At 38.7% G+C, this 13,013-nt stretch overlaps 1 long non-coding RNA gene across 1 annotated transcript in view; it reads left to right on the forward strand.

The window, feature by feature from the left end:
* LOC146470335 (uncharacterized) overlaps positions 1-13,013 on the forward strand; it is a 38,174-nt gene extending 25,161 nt beyond the window's left edge. The window contains exons 2-3 of the long non-coding RNA XR_014867087.1: positions 11,726-11,853; positions 12,521-13,013. This is a non-coding gene — a long non-coding RNA (uncharacterized LOC146470335). The remainder of the gene's footprint in view (positions 1-11,725; positions 11,854-12,520) is intronic.

Genomic DNA, 13,013 nt, shown 5'->3' on the forward strand with positions numbered 1-13,013 from the left:
ACAAGGTTAATAGTCTTTTCATGTCTGATGGGCGCTTTAGCTGATAAGCCAAGCGCAGACAATTTCGTGAAGTGAAAACAAGCGAATGTAGACTATCACCCTTGTACTCATGCGTAATTCTCCCATGAAATGCAGACTTCAAAGAGGAACTGTAGAACAGTTTCAATCGTCTTATGCATTGACTTGCTGACTTGGCTAAATCGTCACGTGGAGCAAACCCAGACATTCGACGGTTCAACTGATACGAAAACGTGCGTGCACATTTTACATGATGGCAACGTCCCAAGGTGAAGAATACAGAACTAATATTCTTGTTCAGTAATCGCAGTGGTTGGGAATCGGGAAGTGAGGTTAACGTCCTTATGCAAGCTTTATATAAGTATGCGCTTCTCCAAAGGCTATAGTTTATGAGCTGTTTTGGTCCGAGCTTTGGTCACGTGTTTTCCCAATTTGGTCTGAAATTGGTATGGCGAATAGGAGAACTGCAAGATCGTATAAACATATCGATCTCTGTTCGTGTTCAAAAGAAAAAGAAAGAAACAGATAGTTAAAATGTAATAATTCCACCTTATGAATTTTGATTTATCGTGTCTAATACGAAAACTTCAGAAACATTAAATATAATGACCAACCCTGTTTTTGAAGTAGACATACACCTTGCTGTTAAATGATGGATTTTATTGTTGTACCATTTCTATAACTTTTTTGGATCTAATTTTATATCCGGCTCAAAGTTAGTCGCGTTCGCCTCCAACTTACGCAGGTTTTTGGGTATTTTTCCGGCCATCAAGACGAGTGCCTGTGACAAAACATAAAATCAAGCTGTTAACTAAAACGCTAAAAACTACAATCTAGAACATTTGTTAATAAATTAATGCAATTTATTTGCACTTTAGATACATTCAAAAGATTTGGCGAAGGAATCGAAAGCTTGTAACATTTTAAAATTTTTAGATTCTGAAAGCTATTTTTGTTTTTCAAACTTCAAATGACAGGTTCAGGAAACAATTTCCTTTCTCAAACGCGGTTCGATGTTCCGTCCTATCCCTAACTCTCAACGTCGTTTCAGTAGAAGTTGTCCAGAGTTAGACATGTGTCTGACTGTGTAAAGAAATTGGGGACATTTCAAAGATAATGGGTGCATCAAAGAAGACCTAATAGCCGGTAAAAAAAAAAAGTGAGGCATGGTCCATCAAAAACTGTAGTGAGAGTGATGTACATAAACTTCTTCACATCCATGCCACGTAGGGATCACTCAAGGTTTCTGGGAAACGACTCGATACAAAAAAGACACGATAACATACACACTCGATTAACGATTTCCACTGGTCGTATCTCACCAAGTCTTGTTAAGAGCCGTTTAAACGGTTTGAACATTTGCCCAACATTCGTTCAACAAAAGCTGAACGGATGTTGGGCAAATGTTGTCATGAACTGAGTGTTTAAACGGTTTCAACGCCATTCAACATTTCAAGAACAAAGGAAATGTTGAATCGATGTTGAATGAAAGTTTAACCAATTAAAATTTGATTCAACAAACTTTCAACATTTTTTTACGCTTTCAACAATGTTGAACGACCTGTTCAACCGCCTCCGACATTTGGTTCAACGACTGTTTTGAACGCAAGTTGAAGCAAATGTTGAAACTGTTTAAACGGGCCTAAGCTACGTTCCGGCGTTTATCGAGTGTATATGTTATCGTGTCTTATTTATATCGAGTCCCAGAAACCTTGAGTGATCCAGATTTTGTGAGTTTGGTTGCCGAATCAATCGAACGCAAACGAACTTGAGTTCGAAAATCGTAGTCAATCAAACTCATTCCGGTGAACTGAGTTCGATGGTGTTCGCAAATCGAACTGAATTGTCGACACAGCTTGCCAGTAAAACTTGCCATCACCGAAGAGTTTGGCAATTGAACGTTCGATTGCCAAGAATTTTTTTGTGAGTTCGATTGCGTTTTTTCAATCAATTGAGTTCGATTAAAATTCCGTTCCGTTGGATTGGCTACGCCAGGAGTGCAATTGGCCTTATTTAAAAATGGCTACCATTTTAATATTCAGTTTTGTTCGTATGCAAATTAGCCCTTGTTACTGGCCTCATTTTTAGTTCAAAACTCAAAAGGACATTTTACCTTGAACGAGGGAAGAAGTGGCTGATTTGAATGCAAATAAAAGAATAGTAAAATGGAAGCAATGCGAGCAATGAATAGGTAAAAAACAAGACAAAAGAAAAACTGTTTGAGTTTTGTTTTTGACTCAAGATACTCTGAACAAAATTCTAGCTAGAATGTCGCTATTTTAAATACAAATATCTGAATTGCGTTATTTCAGGTTGTTAACTGAGCTGGTATAAGACGCCCCGTCCCTTCCTAACGACACAAGCGTCCGGAAGGTATGATTCAATACAAACCTTTTTAATAAAACAAGATGTGTATTAAATCATACCTTCCGGACGCTTGTGTCACTAGGAAGGGACGAGGCCTCTTATACCAGCTCAGTTAATAACCTGAAATAACGCATGCAATTCATATCAGTATTTGTATTTAAAATAGCGACCTTTTTCATGGTCACATACTAGCTAGAATTTTGGTCAGACTGTCTTGCGTCAAAACCAGTTTTTCTTTTGTCTTGTTTTTTCTTGACCTATTCATTGCTCGCATTACTTCCATTTTACTATTATTTTGTTTGCATTCAAATCAGCCATTTATTCCCTCTTTCAACGTAAAATATTCTATTGAGTTTTGAGCTAAAAATGAGGTAACAAGAGCTAATTTATACAAACCTGTAAAGACGATAATGGGAACTTTAATTTAAGATGTGTGGTCTACAAACATTTTACTAAGGACTGATTGATCCAGTAACGTTACGATAAGAAAATTCGTCTGTACAGGTTTGTATATGGAAGAACTTGAATGTTGACTACATCATAAACGTATACCGTATTATTACGTAAGGTTTATATTATATCTGCGTTTTATTTTACAAGTGAAGTGCCAGCTTAACACCAAAGTAGCACGACTTTGTGTCACCTTTCATTTTCTAAAAAGGCATATCGAGTAATAATAACATAATACATAGTACCAACATCTAGCAGTAATCAAAGATCACGATAGGAATACGTTCGACATCTCAAATGTTATAAATACAGCTATGGTGCGGGACACCTTTCCTAAAAGGCGGTGTAAGGGGGGGGGGGTTAATTGTCTCACGTTCTCTAAACGTTTGAGATTGACGGTTAACGCAATTTTGCTGTGCTCGGAAAACGTCAGGGAACATGTTGTTTTCCTAAATGTTTTATGTTGTTTTCACAAATGGTTGAACGCATGCAAGCGCCGCACGCTTTCTAAATGGTTGTGCTGACTGTTAATAATATGGGTTGAAAGTTCTTTTATTGAAAGTACTACCTTCCACCTTAAGAAGTTGGTAAGAAACATATACCTATCAAAGTTGTCAGTTGAAAGTTAAAATTTCTGCCAAAGGTTTCAAAGTGGATAAGTGAATGATCATCGCAGTTACATACGCCACTTAAGCAGTTGCGAAAAGAAATCCTGAAAAAATATCCATTTATTCAATTCCATCTAATCACCTCTACGGGTATGCACTCTGTTTTTTTTTTTAAGAACCATTTTTATAAGAACGTCAATGCTGAGATTAACCAAAATTTTAAGAACGTATTAAGAACATTCCTCAGGCTGAGAGTCCATTAAGAACGTTTTTATTTTGCTAATCTGTAAATAAAATCAAGGTAACAGATGTAAATTAACCAAAATACTCAAGGACATGTTTTGTATAACATTCACAATGGTGACACACATCTCGGTTTGTCGTAGGCAATGCACTTTGATAGGTTTCCTGGTTACGCGCCGTATTGATTTACTGAAATACATGTAGCGTATACCATGTAATTTAAGAACGCCTTAAGAACGTTCTCAGCCTCAGATCGCAAAAAAACATGAGAACGTTCAGCCTCAGCTCCAAAATTAGACGTTCTTATAAAAAAAAAAACAGATTGTATTGCGAATTCACAAAATCATAATGTACTTTTTTCCGGTTTTCTTTTCGCAACTACTTAAGAGGGAATGTCTACTAAGACCGAGCGAAATCATAAAAAAGTGGCACATGATGAAAAAATCAAAACTCTGCATATTCTGTCCAGAGATACTCCATACTAGTTTTAAAAACGTGGTGGGATTTTTTTCCTGAAATATATTTTTTAAACCGGAAAAAATAGAAAAAACAGTCACGGCCCCTCGTGGTTTGAAAAACGCCCGAAATAAACATGGTTCACACCTTCTCGTAAACTTCGTTCTGTTCAATTCGCATCAAAGAAAACCCAGTTTTCTTCTTGAAAATTTACTTTTGAAGTGTTTATTAAGTATCTGAGTCCAAAAATACTTCAGGTGATGAATTTTCCTGGTCATGAGGAGCCACAAAAAAATCTCAAAAATTCGCTCCCTCCAAGTTCTGAATTTGGCGCACTTTTTTAATAGAAAATTTCGCGATCCGGTAAAATACTAAAACCCTTCAAATTTAGAATTATAGATTGAGGAAGTATCGCTCTAAAACCAGGTTTAAAAAATAGCTTCGGGCTTTTTACCAGCGCCGAGCATTAGCGGTCTCAAAAGCACGAAAATCGCAATATCAACGTGTAAACAAACTGCACATGACTGCAACCAGTATGAAGAGAAACTATTGAAATTTCATGTAGTTTACCTCGGCATTCGCCTTTAAACCACCAGTGAAAGATCATGTTTTGCTAACTGCAATAAGGCATTGTCTAAATAAGATATTTGGTTGTGTGTGTATCCTTTCATTATTATATAGCCATCTTGATGTGTGAAGTCAACAAGAGAAATTATCATCGCTTATTGCGATGGAGCGACAATAAACTCAAATGACTTACCATCGGACCACTTCTTTTCGACTTGAAGATCGTTTAAAATGGAGATGAGTTGGATTTTCTTTGAATTTCGAAACGATTTTTTTGTTTCGAGCTGTCGCTTCGAGATCCGTTCGCAGGATTTACTTGAAGCGAAAGCGCTCGTGAATCAATTCGACTCTGTTTATGGCATAAGTCACGTAATAAAATGTCACGCTTTTTTTAATTCACGTGACGTTAGGTTTGACTATGTTGGGTGAAAAAAACATGGGAAACGTGTGTCCTGACATGCTGAAAACAAAAACAAAAAAAACAAATTAAAAACAATGAAATCTTTACCAAAGTGTGGACAGGACCGATGATTTATAGTCGAATGTTTTTATCATCTATACACGCCAAAAGGACTGAGCCACAAAGCAAGCCTTGCTAAAGTATGATACTCTGCATTTTAATGAGGTGAAACCTAGGGAACACTTTTCTTGTTAGAACCACTAACTATTGACGCCTTGGTTTTCGCCTTCGTGCAAAAGTCACTACGGTCTCATCCCTGACTGTTCTCTTGAGGATGGGACAAAACAATGTTATCAGAAAAAAATCACTCCTCACTGCTGACATGCGCATCCTTGACAAAAAATAAAAAAATAATAAAAGGAAAAAAAAAACTAGTACATTTCTTCGTTTTTTATTTTTTGTTATGATTATTGTCATTTGCTTCATATTTTATATTGTCAATCAATTTAGTTTAACGTAGTTCCGCTATTGCGCAAATATTTGTCTGCAGATATGTAAGCGTATGTCCCAATGTAAATTTTCATTATACCTGAAGAAGGCTGGTTTGGCCAGCCGATATATAGTAACCTTTAAACCGTAATTCTACATTGTATCGGTCTCTGCTTCTTTTATCATTCTAGATAGGATCTGAGCTATGCTGACATGCGAAGGAATATACCATGTTTACTGAATCGCGCACTTTGGTTTTCGGACAACCAAAACTGATAACAGGGGCACCCAACGGATGGTTTCGGTAAATTATCTGTTCGGAAGGCCCTTAATCCCCTACAATTTTCTGAGGGGAATTTTCACCTCGAACTTTCGTGATATGGAAAATTTAAGGCCTATTGTTTTCGGATTGATAAAAATGTCGTTTTGGGGAAAAAAGGTCAGCTAAGATTTTCGGAAAGGAAATAAGACCTAAGGTTTTCGAGAAATGGACAAAAATGCCCTAGTAATTTCGAAAAGACCGAAGTTCCCTAGAATGACCGAACAGATAAAAATATTATAGCGCAGCCTAAAATGAACCTACAGAACTTTAAAGGCACTCCAGATAGCCTAAAAAACCAACATTACCAAATTCCAATTCGACCTGGAAACAGTGGAGAGAAGAGCCACTCCGTGGATTCCACTGAAATTCCTATTTATTTATTTATTTTTATTTAAATAGCGTTTCAAAGGATCTAAGAGAAAACTGTCGTTGGGTGCCCCTGCTGATAACTCTTCAGGTCGCTCTAGGACGTCAACCCTTGCAGCATCTTGGTTGATAGAGCGCCGGTATGTGGGCCTCCCATGACGATGTAAAGATGTTTGCCTTTGCTTGCTTCACAGTCAATGCAAACTCCTCTTTAAGTTCGTTTAGCACATCAACGGTGTGCTGCGACATCAGAATGTTTATCACTAGAGAGCTGGCGACGCAGCGTGTCTGGTGAACGTATTGCGCGGGACAGGGCGCTTGTCTCATTTGGTGTTATTTCTTGGCATGTACCTGACAGGAGCCACCCCTTGTCCACCATCAAAGTTCGTCCGTTCGCATTTTCCAATGAGCGTTTTAGCTGAGATCTAATAGGGCTGACGTCTGTAGATGCCAAGTATGAATTCAGTGCGTCTATAGGCCTAAATGTAGCTCCTGATGTAATATAATAAAGTTATTTTATGTTCTGAATCTGAACTGTGCAAAAGGACAAGCCTTTCACACCTAAATTTTAACTCTTACTATCGTTTCACACATACCGTGTACTATGAGTAGAGCCCCCCCCCCCCCCCCCCAATCCCCTCGGGCTCGATCCAATGCTTGCAGTTTCTCGTACTGTTTTTGGTGTCGCCTCGGTAGCTTCCGCAATAGGCCTGCGGTCACGGCATATACCTATGCAAAAGATTGCTAAGCTCACTTATTGATTTAAGTAGTGATTAGTTCAAAGTTCAAAACACCAGCGACGAAAAAGACAAATACTAGTCACATTTGGGTTATACTCCCACGCAGTCGCTTTTAGGGGAGCAGGTAATACGATGTCCCCTAAAATGACGACTGCGTGGGTCCAGGCTACGTTTGGATTGCACTGTTTCCAAACTAAATTGCCCCATTCATTCGCAAATCAGTTACAGAGGAGGCCAGCGTATATGACAAAATTAAGGTGTACTCAGTACACCAGTTTCAAGTTGTCGCAATAAAGCTAAGGACTCCGACTTGCCTATCCCACGGTCTGCTTTTCTCACCTTGTCAGTATTGCAGTATGTTAAGAGAGCCCATGCGGATCTCGTCATTGATTAGCACTGGCTCTGCACCGGCCAATTTCCCACTGAGATGGGATAGGTTAGACTTTCTCAAAGTCCGTTTTCGTGGGAGTCCAGTCAGGCGCTCGGCTCACGACTCCGTCGCCTTGTTGGTCACTCTTTCGGTGCATAAGAAGACGACTTGTGGCAAGTCTATAATGGTCTACACAGAAATGTAGCTGAAGAAAGAATCACGCGCGCGCTAAGATAAGCTCAACTTCGGAGTAAACATCACTTATTCGAACACTGCTAGTGTTGTCCCGAAACGTGTTTGTCCTGAGAAATTTCACGAGGTATGCATTAAAGGGCCCTAGCCAGCCACGCCTATATATGTTTATATGCGAGAGTTTGGGTATTATATTTTATTCAGAGCATATCGAAATGAACGAAATCACTGTGAAACTATTAAAGATAATGACACATACTTTCAGGAACACAAAGCAATAAGATTTTGCTTCACCATGCAATATCAATGGAAAATCTCCAGATTCCCGGAACAATTTTGGCTTTCTCCCGAAACAGCGTTTGTAGAGTTGTCACCCCCCGTGAAAATAGCGGAGGCTGACTAGGGTCCTTTAAGTTTATTGTTGTCTTAACGGTTTTGCACTAGAGTTGCCCCAACGAAAGATTTGAACGGTTTACTAAAACACTTTTTTTCTGCTTGACCACCTTGTCAGATAATTGAACTGGCACCCGCAAATCTCACAAGCTGATTTCACCCAGTCACGACCGAAATGGCCGTTAGAATGATTGCAATCATCAGAAAATTCTTTAAACGCGGCGTAAATACAAAAAACTACAAGTGTTTTATAATATAGAAATTTTGTATATTTGGTAATTGTTTCAATCAGAACAACGGCGGTGTTTATAAGAACACAACAGATCATTGTAACTAAAATAAACACATTTAAAAAAACAAGTGCTACAGATCAGAGAAAATTAACGATTAAACAGAAAACTGAACTTTTTTAAAGATCTTGTTAACGAAGAATTGATGCACCCAACCCTTTTTCAGGTACTGTTATCATCAGTGATCACGGAACTCTTTATCTGTCTGTATATCTTTTATCTTGTTTATAGCTGTTATTTATGTTGGCAAACCGACACATGCGAAAAGAACGAACGGCATTCTGGTTGAGAAACTGAAAAAGTTCTCGTTAATTCAAAATTTTCTTATATCACCTTCTACCGGTATCTGTTCAATTTCCTCTCGTTAAAACATCATTCAAGTAATTATCTTTGCTGAATAAACCATTCACGCACACGCCATGACCGTCGTGAAATAAACAACCTGAATGACCTGAATCGATCACTCAGTGTTCACGGAGAAATTCAAAAGCCGCGTTAATGCGTGAACAGTCACGTTTGCATGTTCAAATAACTTTAAAGGAACTAGTTTCAGGCGCCCTGATGTTTGGAATTTTTTTTTTTTTCGTTTTTGGCCATATGTAAGAAAAACCAATCACTCCGAAGGAAGCCGTTGCGTGACCGAAACAAGTACAGTCAAAAACAGTCGAAGATGGAAGATTATAAAGTCCGGCGGTTTCTGAGATGACTGTGGAGAACTTTAAAATTAGATATTTCTGTTAATATTTTCTATGAGCCGACAGGGTTTTGTCACCGTCAAAGGATTTTTGCCCCTTCAATTGGCATTTGCCAAGTGACGTGAGTGCGATAGCAGAAGTCATTGGTCACTGAAGGAGATCAATTATCAACCCTTCGAGCTATGATGGCTTTGTGTGGTACACTAAGCCAAGAAACTGATACTTAGATGACATCTTATTCAAAGTGAGCTAAATATGAGCTTTCTGTTGTTTGGTTCATCGTAATATTGAGGAAAACAAGAAAAAAAAAATACAAAAGTGTTAGTTGATTTTGACAGAAACAACATGTGTATTGCTTACAGTTCTTGACAGATAATGTTGCAATTATCGGGATTTTGAGAGCGTTAGTTCTCAGCGCTGATAGAAAGCCCGAAACTGATTTTTAAACCTGGTTTTAGAACGGCATTTCGTCAATCAAGAATTCTAAATTTCAAGTGATTTGGTGTTTTACCGGGTAGGGAAACTCTCTCCTGAAAAAGTGCGCCAAATTGAGAATTTCGACTGAGCCAATTTTAGTAACTTTCGGTACCTTCCCCATGACCCTCAAAACTAAAGCAGAGATCTATTATTGGCCTCAAGCGATTCGTAAACACTTCAACTGCACATTTCCAAGCTTAAAATGAGTTTTTTATCGATGCGAATTAAACAGAGCGAAGTTGAGAGAAGGTATGGGACACGTCTACTTTGGGTGCTTTTATAGACACTAATGGGCCCGAACAGATTTTATTCAATTTTTCTGGGTTAAAAAAAGAATTCCGAGAAATCAAAACCACCACATTACTAGAACTACCATAGGGTATCCTTAGTCAATTTGTGACGGACTTTCACTTTTTATCATGTGCCACCCCTCGCTCGGTGTTAGTAGACATTCCCTCTTAAGTTGCGTATATAACTGCGATGATTATTCACTTCTTCATTTTTTCTTTCGCAGTTAAAACGTATGAATTGTCATATATTCACTTTCAAAGGTTTCAAAAGACGCATATCGAGAGAAGGAATCTTGTCCCAATATTATTTCATTTGATTGGTGACGTGTATGGGCCAAAAACAAAGTTTTAAATTAAATTTTCGACTTTTTTGGGATCATCGTTGTATCGACTGATAAAGCGTGGTAATGGTAATCTGTCAAAGTAAAAGTCCTGAAAAGTAATGAAAACCGGTGCCAGCCACCTTAAGCTAACTGAACGCACGAAATTTAGATCCATTTATATATTACCTTTTAATGTTATATATTCTTTTTAAAAGAGGTCAACCATAATAATTACACGAGGTTTGCACTTAGGTCATGGGACTGATTCATTTGTTTTAGTTTTTAGATGAAGCATTCGTGTTTGTGGAGTAGTTTTGCACTCTTTGGTATTCTCCTTTGCATTGGCTTAGCAAACGGTAAGACTCTTACACGCACGTGCACTAGAATTACATTATATCCACTCTGAAAACAACAAAAACGGTCAATGTCAGAATAGATGGACTGGAGTGTTCTCGTAGATCAACAAAAATACGTCTGCAAGAATCTGTGACAATTGTCATCAAATAGAGTGGTTTTCTCAGCTCTGTTTTCTTCGCTGCTGATCGGGTGATTTGCATCAAGAATCGGCAGCATTTGTCGCCTTCCCCGCCGGGGAACAGGAAGCTCGTTAACAGGGTTCTAAAGGGCAAGAATTCACAGGCAGACCAGCCGATACATTGCTATACTATACTATACTATACTATACTATACTATACTATACTATACTATACTATACTATACTATACTATACTATACTATACTATACTATACTATACCGGAGTACCCGGAGAAAAACCTCTCGGAGCAAGGACGGGAACCAACAACAAACTCAACCCACATTTAATCAACCTCCCCTTGCTTCTCTTGAAATAAGGACAACAACAGCTTTGTGTGGCTGGAAATGGGGAAGTGGGTGACAAAGTGCTCCGTTAATATTTAAGCCCCATAAGCTCCTGGAGTGTCAAGAAAACAAAACCTACAGCCCAAGGAGATGTAGACAGTGGATGGAGAGAAGGGAGTAGTCTTTCACTCAGGGCCACTGTAAACATTCCTGGGTAGAGAGGAGGAAGTGGGCCTCCTCTCTGACTGGAGGGAGTGGGCCTCCACTAACCTAACTCCAGGGGGTAAGATTGGAGGGAGTTGGGCCTCCGAAAATCGAGTCTATGGGGACAAAAATGTCGCACTGTAGTTTATCTCGTGTGAGAGCAAAAGGCAGTGGCCAAATTTAGCAAGCACGTATCAATATGCTAAAGTTCGCTCTGATTGGATGGTTTCCAGGATTTTCACGTGAGGTCATCCAAGGTCGATGATTGGATGATTAGCAAAGCTCATAGCTCAAAATAGAAACAAGAGTTGTTGTTTAACTGAAATTTATTTTATATGTTCAATAAATTGTGATATGACGCTACATTGGTGGAAGGCAAGTGCTCTCACTGCTCTCCAGTTGCAAATAAGCTCCGCCGTCCCTGTAAATGTGATCGCTTTCATAACTTTCCTGGTGAGGATGCTTCATGTTAGGACAAGAATTATTAAGCATCATTCGGTCCTCCAACCATCAATTGGCAGCACAACTGAAAAGCCCTGAGGTCGTCGTTATTTTGGATTCAATTGGATTTTAATCTTGAAATTGACTGAAAGAACTGTGATTGTAAACTTAGTCATCCAACTTAACTCTGTTTTATTTTTACAGGAGAACAGCAATGGCAGTTACATAAAGTAAACGAGGTAGGATCGAGTCCGGTAGATGGAATATATTGCGGCGATGACTTTTTTCCTTGTTTATGTCTATCTGTAAGAGTGAAAAAAGACTGAAACACAGTAAGTTGGAACAAAACTTTATTTCCTGGAGTCCTCCTTTATCAAGATCTTGAAGTAAAATTTCAGTTCTCAATTAAGGCTACGGAAGAAATGATCTGATTTTGTTTGGTTCAATTGTTTTTATCTTTCTCTTCTTTCCTTTTTTTTTTTTTTTTTTTTTTTCTCTCCAGGTTTTGTCTTACTCCTCTTACGTGTTAGCGAAGTTGACATCGTTCATTGCTAGCTTTACTTTGTTAGCTGCTACATAAATTACAGCTTCTTATTTATTTATTTATTTTATTTTATTTTATTTTTTTTTTCACCACCGAAATACTGAGGTAGGCTTGATTACCAGCCGCTGTTCGAGAAATAAGCCCACGCCCACCCCTGAGGGGAGAAAAGCCGGACCCGCCGGGGACGGCAGAAATCGAGCCTATTATTGAGGATGAGATTCTATGAGCCAAATAAAAATTTAAGGCTTGGAACTGACAAAAATCACAGTAAACGAAATCCGATGACCGCAAAAACAACACGAAACACCTTTTTTTCTTTTGTGAAGTCACTTAAATGGCTAAAAGTTGTACACAGCGCAGATTCCAATCTTATCGGCACACCCTATTGATGCAAACTCTACATTGGGTCCAAGGCTCTTGTGCGCCTTTCTAAGTATCTCCTCTTATCTTTCTAGGATCTCTGTTCCTAGACGAAAAAGGAGCTTTCAGTTTCCTCCAACAACAAACCCAGGGCCGCAACCGGAAAGGTTCAGGTACCGAAGATGTGGTTGAAGAATGCTGTACGGAAGGGTGTGCTTACAAAGAGCTGTTAGATTACTGTTGATGCACATAGAGGCATCATTAAAAAAAAAAAGACGTGACATGTAGGGTTCATTTCAGGATTCACAATACAAGAGCTTAGTGGTCATTTCTGGGGAACTTAAGTTAGCTCTCAAACATATGGATATCATGACTCGTTTGGCAAGGTAATGGATAAAAGAACAGGGAATATTTATCAGTTTGCGTGAGGGTTTGGATATATGTTTTGTGTGGCTCGTCAGGCACGGCCGGTGATGTAGAGACAGACAGATAATAATTTTGGTGGCTTATATGATTAAAAAAAAAGGTTACTCAAAATATAGACATGCTCCTTGTTCGCTTGATACCTGTTTGTTCAGCGGAAGGAGA

The sequence above is a fragment of the Pavona decussata genome, unplaced genomic scaffold, assembly GCF_977016875.1.
Source record: "Pavona decussata unplaced genomic scaffold, jaPavDecu1.1 SCAFFOLD_114, whole genome shotgun sequence".
Classification (NCBI taxonomy): Eukaryota; Metazoa; Cnidaria; class Anthozoa; order Scleractinia; family Agariciidae; genus Pavona; species Pavona decussata.